Source organism: Ovis aries, chromosome 6 (genome assembly GCF_016772045.2).
Source record: "Ovis aries strain OAR_USU_Benz2616 breed Rambouillet chromosome 6, ARS-UI_Ramb_v3.0, whole genome shotgun sequence".
Classification (NCBI taxonomy): domain Eukaryota; kingdom Metazoa; phylum Chordata; class Mammalia; order Artiodactyla; family Bovidae; genus Ovis; species Ovis aries.
The window spans coordinates 88,681,449-88,689,679 of record NC_056059.1 but is presented as its reverse complement, the minus strand read 5'-3'; the positions used below and the strand labels follow the sequence as shown (position 1 = coordinate 88,689,679).

At 38.6% G+C, this 8,231-nt stretch overlaps 1 non-coding gene across 1 annotated transcript; it reads left to right on the top strand.

The window, feature by feature from the left end:
- Positions 1-5,595: 5,595 nt before the first annotated feature.
- On the top strand, positions 5,596-5,662 carry LOC114115447 (small nucleolar RNA SNORD42). The gene has a single exon (XR_003589787.1). It is a non-coding gene; the product is annotated as a small nucleolar RNA SNORD42 (small nucleolar RNA).
- The last annotated feature ends 2,569 nt before the right edge of the window (positions 5,663-8,231 follow it).

The following is an 8,231-nucleotide window of genomic DNA, read 5'->3' as shown; positions in this document are numbered from 1 at the left end:
AGAAACATGTTGGTTTAGGAATATTCATTCTGGTTCTACAAATAAAGACTTTGTTTCTTTCGAAAATCATTTCCTAATAGCTCAGTTGGTAAAGAATCCACCTGCAATGCAGGAGACCTGGGTTCGATACCTGGGTTGGGAAGATCCCCTGGAGAAGTGAAGGGCTACCCACTCCAGTATTCTGGCCTGGAGAATTCCATGGTCTGTATAGTCCATGGGGTCGCAAAGAGTTAGACATGACTGAGTGACTTGCACTTTCACTTTCTAAACTGAGGGATGTACTTTCTTCATTTGTAAATGGAGTCTCACATTACTTGACTTTAATCTCAAGGTAAAACAAAACACTCCCCCGCCCCCCACCCCACTCTCACACCCCGCACCCCCCAAAAACCAAAACAACAGATTTCACTTTATCAGGATTTATTAGCAGGGTTTTTGCTTTTGGGATGATGGAGACATACTTTCCCCTATTTCTCCTATTAAGTACAACTGAAACTTCTACATGTTATAAATAAAACAAGCTCTTGCACATTACAAATAAAACGAACCTAAGAAGATTCTGATGGATGGAAAGAAGAAGCCAGACAACCTTGGACATTAAGACCTAAGAAAGGACACATTAGTGAATTTCCTAAATTTTGTTTTTGCCTCATCTCAGATTTGGAGCAGAAGCCGGCAATCCAATAATGCCAGTCAATGGCTGCAGATAAACACAGCTCCAACCAACACCTTCTTTCTCTAGTCAAAGAATCAGAAAAGAGACTGCCAGTCAAGAGTAAAGCTTTTAGACAGTATAGCTCTCTTCTAGCCACACACCACAAAAGACCTCTGGTTCTTCCCCCTATGTATGCCAGCAAAAGTTGAATGAATTAGACTTTCAGCCTAATGAGGCTATCATGAAGCATGACCTAGAATCAGAAAAGGCCAAGTAAGGAACCAGGACTTTCATCCTTACTGGCTGATAATGGGTCCACCCATTGTGATGACAGTGGGTCCCCTGTGGTGAACCTACTCCATCTCCACCCAGCAGTAAGGAGGCAGCCTTCACCCTCTCCCTGGGGTGTCAGAGGAGGCCTAGTAGAGACTCAGAGCTTTTATAGTCACTCGTTCAGCACTAACAAGGCCACCCCCACCTAAGAGTCAGTGGAGGCCAAATCCCACCCCTGCCCAGCAGTAAGGAAGAGCACCACCAGCACCACCATTGTTGGATATCAACAGGGGCCAAGTGGGGAATTTGAGCTTCTATGTCCTTCTGGCCTGTGATGAGGTGGAACCATCCTCCCATGCTAGAGCACTATCAAAAAAGGTCATTTAAAACAGGTTTAAAATTAAAAATACATTTTTTTACAGAAAAAAAAGAGTAAAATCAAAAATATTAAAAAACTTTAAAAAGTGGCTTTGTTTTTCATAATTTAAAAACTTGCTTCTCAAAGACACTTTCAGGCTCAAGTGTTTTCACTATTAAATTCAACCAGTTATTTAAAGAAATAACATCAAAGCAGATCTGGAAGGAACATTTATAATATCTCTTTTCAGAGGTAAAGACTTTTAATTTTTTGACTATTTTCATCATATCTACTTTTAAAATACAAAACTGGAATTATGCCACGTGTATTCTTATTTCATTTTTTCATTAGTGTTGACATGCAAATAATTTCCTCCTTCTCTAAATGTGCTTGTAGATTGTAATTTAACTGCTTGTATAGATTTTATTGAATAGATATACCATAATTGATATAATTAATTTCTTATTGTTGGGTAAGTGGATTTTTTCCCATTACATTGTAATTCATGGCAAATAGAAGGGGAAAAGTAGAAGCAGTGAGATTTGATTTGGGTGCTCCAAAATCGCTGCCAATGGTGACTAAAGCCATGAAATGAAAAAGACACTTGCTCCTTGGAGGGAAAGCTATGACAAACCTAGACAGCGCATTAAAAGGCAGAGACATTGCTGACAAAGGTCCATATAGTCAAAGCTATGATTTTTCCAGTAGTCATGTATGGATGTGAGAATTGGACCATAAAGAAGGCTGAGCACTGAAGAACTGATGCTTTCAAACTGTGGTGCTGGAGAAGACTCTTGAGAATACTTTGGTCAGCAAGGAGACCAAAATAGTCAATTCTAAAGAAAATCAATCCTAAATATTCATTTGAAGGACTATTGCTGAAGCTGAAGCTCCAGTACTTTGACCACCTGATGCAAAGAGCTGATTAGAAAAGACCCTGATGCTGGGAAAGATTGAAAGCCAAAGGAGAAGCAGGCAGCAGAGGATAAGATGGTTAGACAGTATCATGGACTCAATGGACATGAATCTGAATAAACTCTGGGAGACAGTGGAAGACAGAGGAGCCTGGCTCCTCTGTAGTGCTAGAACCATGGGGTTGCAAAGACTCAGACACGACTTAATGACTGAAAACCAACAATAAAATATGGTTATTCATATTCCAAAATGTAAGCGTTAATAAGAAGGAGGTTTGATCTAAGCCTGATTTATGTCTCTTAAAACTGAAATTTCATCTTTTCCGGTGTTCCAGTTCACTTTGATTATGGCACTTTTATTTTCATCAGAATGTGACTCTGAGTACAAATGGAAAGAAATTAGTTTTAGCTCTGCTCTCCCTCACCTCTTTCTTTCCCCTTTATCTCCCTCTGTCCCTCCTTTCAGAAATGTTTAAATGCAAATAATTGATTTCTGTTGTCAAAAATCTCAAATGAAGAAAGAGGAGGAGATAGAATTTTGGTTGTCACAGTAAGTCATCTTGGAATCAGGAAATAGTACTTGAATTTCTTGTCTCCAACTATAAAGTGAAAAAATTGAGTTAGTAGTTGTCTAAGGTTATTCCCATCTGCTATATTCTTATGTTTTCCTTTCTTCAGGCTATCATAATGTTACTGAAGTCACGCATTCATAATTTTTCCATTTTTTCCCTGTTCTTTTGCATGATTTTTCAGGGGTTTATTGTTTATCTTTGTTTTATTATTACTTTAAAATTTTCTGGCATTATTGTTTGGTGTGTAAAGAACATATGTGTGTGTGTGTTAGTTGCTCAGTATATGATGATATTTTATAAATGGCAGTTATTTATTTATTTATATGCTTCCCAGGTGGCTCAGTGGTAAAGAAAGTTGATGATGACGATGCCAAGTCAATTCAGTTGTGTCTGACTTGTTGAGCCCCTATGGACTGTAGCCCACCAGGCTCCTTTGTCCATGGGATTCTCCAGGCAAGAATACTGGAGTGGGTTGCCATTTCCTTCTCCAAAAAAGAACATGGGGGGATACACTTTTCTATTGCCATAAGATTTCTCTATGTTTTTCTTCATCTATGCTGGGTGGGTGGGAGAGTCAATCACTGCTCTGAATTTCTCTAAACACTAAGTACAGGTTAGCTTACAAGGTATAGAATATGTACCAGCTCTTACTTTTTATAGCCATTTAATCTATCTGACTCTTAGTTTCCTGATCTGTAAAACAGAAAATGATCTACCTCACAGTTTCCCTTGAGAAGGATTCAATAATGTGGTAATGAGCCAGATTGTCCTCTGTGGAGTAGAAGTCAGTCCGAGTCACAGACTACAAAGGGTCTCTCACCACTAGATGGCAGAGTGAAGCATAGTCTGTCCATCCTACACCGAAGTCAGTTGGCCTCTTATGCCAAGCATCTATTTCTTTGCCATTTTCATTAATCTACCCTTCTGATTCTACTCACTTAGCTCCCAAGACCTCCAGACTAATATTTTGAAGTTCTTCTTTTTAAGTTGTCAAGAGAAGGATTTTTTGCCACGTGTTTTCAGTTGTCCATCCCCAGTCCCTAGCTACTTGTTGGCTTGCTAGCCTTGACTACTCAGAAGGGAAGGAAAGCATCTTGACCTGGAGACTTTGGTCATTATCTTATCATGTTAGGAGCCAGTAACATAAAATTTTCTTACATATGTCCATATGGCTTGTCACTGTTTGAAGGTCTGACATCAAGGACATCCTGAGGGACTGAGTGTCAAGATAAAGAACACTGTACCCAGCACCTGGGGAGTCTGTTCACATTCACCCTGACCTCCCTGGAGTGGGGTGATTTAATACTTTATAATGGACCACAAAATCTTGTATAGTTTATGTCTGATCAGAATAGTTACAAATACAGTTCTTCACTGTTTGCTTTGTTTTCTTTAGATAAACAACATTGAAATCCATACATAAAAAAGAAATGAAGTTGTTTTCTTTTCTACTATGGTTAGAAAACTTGTGGTAACTCTGAGTCATGGAACAAGATTGAACACTCACAAGATTACTCCAAACACAGGGTTTTCCTTACAAACAGGCGGAGCAGATGGTACCTCAAAGATATTGTCTACAAAACAAATGTTGAGAATTTCCTTTCTAAAAGTATCTTCCTCAGAGTCCAGCTGGGATGTTCAAATTTCCCTTGTTTGGGTTTAAGACATTATTACTCTTTATGTGCCCCATAAAAGTGTGTGTCCCAGAGGGTTATAATTTGATATGACTTTGTTTTTAGATTTACTGTGTTAGCATGAGGAACTGGATCCCATGGATCCAGTAGGCTAAGTAAACTAAGCTAAGTAATAGCTGAGTTCAAGTTAAGATTCCTTAAACATAGTTAAAGTCTGTGTTTCGTTGGAGTGGAGCACAGCATACCTCAGAGGAAGAAGAGAGATCAGAGCAGCAGGTGGTATCCAAAAACATTGAGTTTCCACAAGGAGGAAGAGTAGTGTAGGCTTAAGGGCTAGCAGAAGGTTAAATCAGATAATGTATATGAATTTTTTAGCCCAGAGCTTGACTCAAAGTATATCCTCAACAGTAAATAGAAGAGGTACTTTTATTTTTTTAAAAAAAAAGAACAATAAAATCAAGAGAAACTGAGAAAAATATTTCAATCACTACAATGTGCCTTGTAGATTGATGCTGGGCCACAAAAGAGAACAGTACAGGCTTGGTTCTTGCCCTCAGGGGACTGAACTTGGGTAGATGGGCAACTAACTACGAATTATGAGAGAGTATGGTAAATGCTGTGCTGGAGAAAGGTCAGAGCAGGGTATTTGAGGCATATTTAGAGTTTTCTAGAAAAGGTGATTTTGTCTTCTTGACTTGAATGAGGAATGGGTGCTGTGGGGAAAGGAGGAGAATTTCAAACAGAGGAAAAACCTACATGAAAATCCAGAATGAAGACTGGGAAGGAAGGACATGCGCTAAGAGCTGAAAAGAATGTTATTGTTGGAGGGTAGAGTACTAGTGGGTCACTGTTTTGAAATGACACTGAAGAGATTGACGGAAGAAGGTAAAGTGGAAAGTGGTGGGCATAAAAGACGTAGCTATAGCTGTTTGAAGCTGCAACTAGCGCCTCCAAAGTGAGAAAATCCTTAGTCAGCAGCGCAAATCTGCTAATTGCTTTTGAAGCATCGATGGTACAACCAACTTTTGGTAAGTTTGGGAGAAAACTGAACATTCTTATGACCACTTTCATGCTCTGAATCAAATACAATTGGAATGCTGCTGCTTCTCTCCTTACACTCTTCTCTTTCCTTCAGAAGGATCAGAGTGGTCAAAGGTCACTTGCATTTCCTGATGTCTACCACTGTGTGGTGCATATGATGGAAAAATCTTAATCTCCTGAGACTTGCGATGTCTTCAAAGGAACCACTGATGCACGTGTGGAATTTTTTTTTCACACACATGTGGAATTGTTTTTTTTGAGGGGGCTTTCTTGGTGGCTCAGACGGTAAACCGTCTGTCTGCAATGCAGGAGAACCAGGTTCGATCCCTGGGTTGGGAAGATCCCCTGGAGAAGGAAATGGCAGCCCACTCCAGTATTCTTGCCTGGAAAATCCCATGGACGGTGGAGCCTGGTAGGCTACTGTCCGTGGGGTCGCAAAGATTTGGACACGACTGAGAGACTTCACTTCACTTCACTTCACCACTGTGTGGCACCACAAAGAACAAGCAAGGGCCACTGGGCATAGAATAGAAAAAAGCTGAATAAACAGGGAGTTCAAAATTAAAAAAAATAAGAAGTATACAGGACAAGTAAATAATACAATTCATGTCACATCCTCTCCCACTCTCTTCCCAGATAACCAGTGTTAACAGATTGGTGTATGTCCTTTTCTACCTTTTGCTAAGACCAAATACAAGTAAAGCTGTGAAGTGAAGCTGTGAAGGTGCACAGTCGTGTCGGATTCTTTGCGACCCCATGGACTGTAGCCTAACAGGCTCCTCCATTCATGGGATTTTCCAGGCAAGAATATTGGAGTGGGTTGCCATTTCCTTCTCCAGGAGATCTTCCCAATCCAGGGATTGAACCCAGGTCTCCCACTTTGTAGGCAGACGCTTTACCATCTGAGCCACCAGGGAAGTCCAAGTAAAGCTGTACATACATACAAAGCTGTCCCCTTGTTTTTAAAAGGGGCTGTACTTCACACATTACTTTGAAACTTGCATTCTTATTTAATAATATATTATGGACAACATTTCAGTTTTAGAAACATAAATTATGAATCGAATCTTTAATGCTGCATACTCGGTTCAGTTCAGTCGCTCAGTCGTGTCTGACTCTTCGCGACCCCATGAACCGCAGCACGCCAGGCCTCCCTGTCCATCACCTTCTGTAGGATATTGTGCTGTAATTTAACCAACTGCTCCATTCTGAGGGGGCTTCAGAATGTTCTTAGGTCACACTGTAAACATGCTATAATAAATGTGCCTATATATTTGCCAGTTCTTAAAGATGTTTTCTATGGGTTGTCATAGTGGACGCCAAAAAGTGGGTTGAATGAATCAACGTGTGACTATGACTCTGTATTTTCTCTTTTGAAGATACCAAATGCTTTCCTTTTTTTTTTTTCCTGAATCCTGGAAAGCAACCAATTCTCAAATTTTGGGTAGAGAGAGTGGTGATTCTTAGCTTTAATGCTCTTCTTATCAAGACCATCAGCATTCAAACTTGTTGGTCTCAGGAAACTTACACTACCAAATATGATTGGGAACCCCAGAGAGCTTTTTCAGTAATAGAAGTTGTCTCTAGCAATATTTACCGTACAAGCAATTAAAACCAAGAACTTTAAACATTTATGGTTTCCTTCAAAAATAGCAATAATAAATGCATCATATATTAATACATAATCTATTTTATAAAAAGCATTTATTATTTCCAAGACAAAAAATTATTGGAAAGAAAAGCGTTGGTTTTCTTTTTTGCCCATTTCATTAGTATCCAGCTTAATAGAAGACAGCTGGATTCTGATATCTGCTTCTATATTCTAGTAAGTTGTTTTGGTTGAATGATACAAAGAATACTGTGACTTACAAATATGTAGTTGGAAACAGGAGTATTTTAATAGAATTTTCAGATAATTGTGGTATTCTTGGATGCTATATAAAACTTGACAAGAGGTAGTTTTATAAAGGTTATATGCAATTTAGAACATAAAACCATATCAATAAATGAATATTCTTAATACATTACAGTTCATTGTCCTATCTTGCTTCTTGAATGAATCTTTTTACTCATATATTGATCATTTAAAAAATATTGATTCTGTGAATTGTATAGGGTTTTCAAATGCAGTTGTTAACTTCACCAGCAATCTAATCTTTTGGTATTAGGAAAATATGAGGACCTTAGTGGTAAATACTAGTTTTCTAAAATCCTAATTTCCACTTTAAATCTCAAAGGTTATCATTGGAAACATTGTTAATTATTTTCCTTGAAGTGACAGATTTACTTCATTCATTTTGAATAAAGTATTTCTGGCTCAGCTGATAAAGAATCCACCTGCAATGTAGGAGACCTGGGTTTGATCCCTGGGTTGGGAAGATCCTCTAAGAAGGGAAAGGCTACCCACTCCAGCATTCTGGCCTGGAGAATTCCATGGACTGTATAGTCTATGGGGTCGCAAAGACTTGGACACGACTGAGAGACTTTCACTTCACATTTACCAAATACTCAGTTATGAATAACCATAATTTGCCTATAATTAGTCTCTCATGAAAAAGAGCCTCGTTTAGCTTATAACTCAGTCTCACAGGTGTTTTTCTTGAGTCAATGATTTATACCCAAAGGTATACCTAATTTATTTATTCCCAAACGATACTAAAAAAAAGTGCATTCAGTGGTCAGGATTTAAGAAATTCAGAATGTTTTCCTGTATCATCAAAAACAAAAACATTTTTTAAATGTAACTGGACTCTTTTTTTTTTCCTCACAAGTGACAGTGTGACA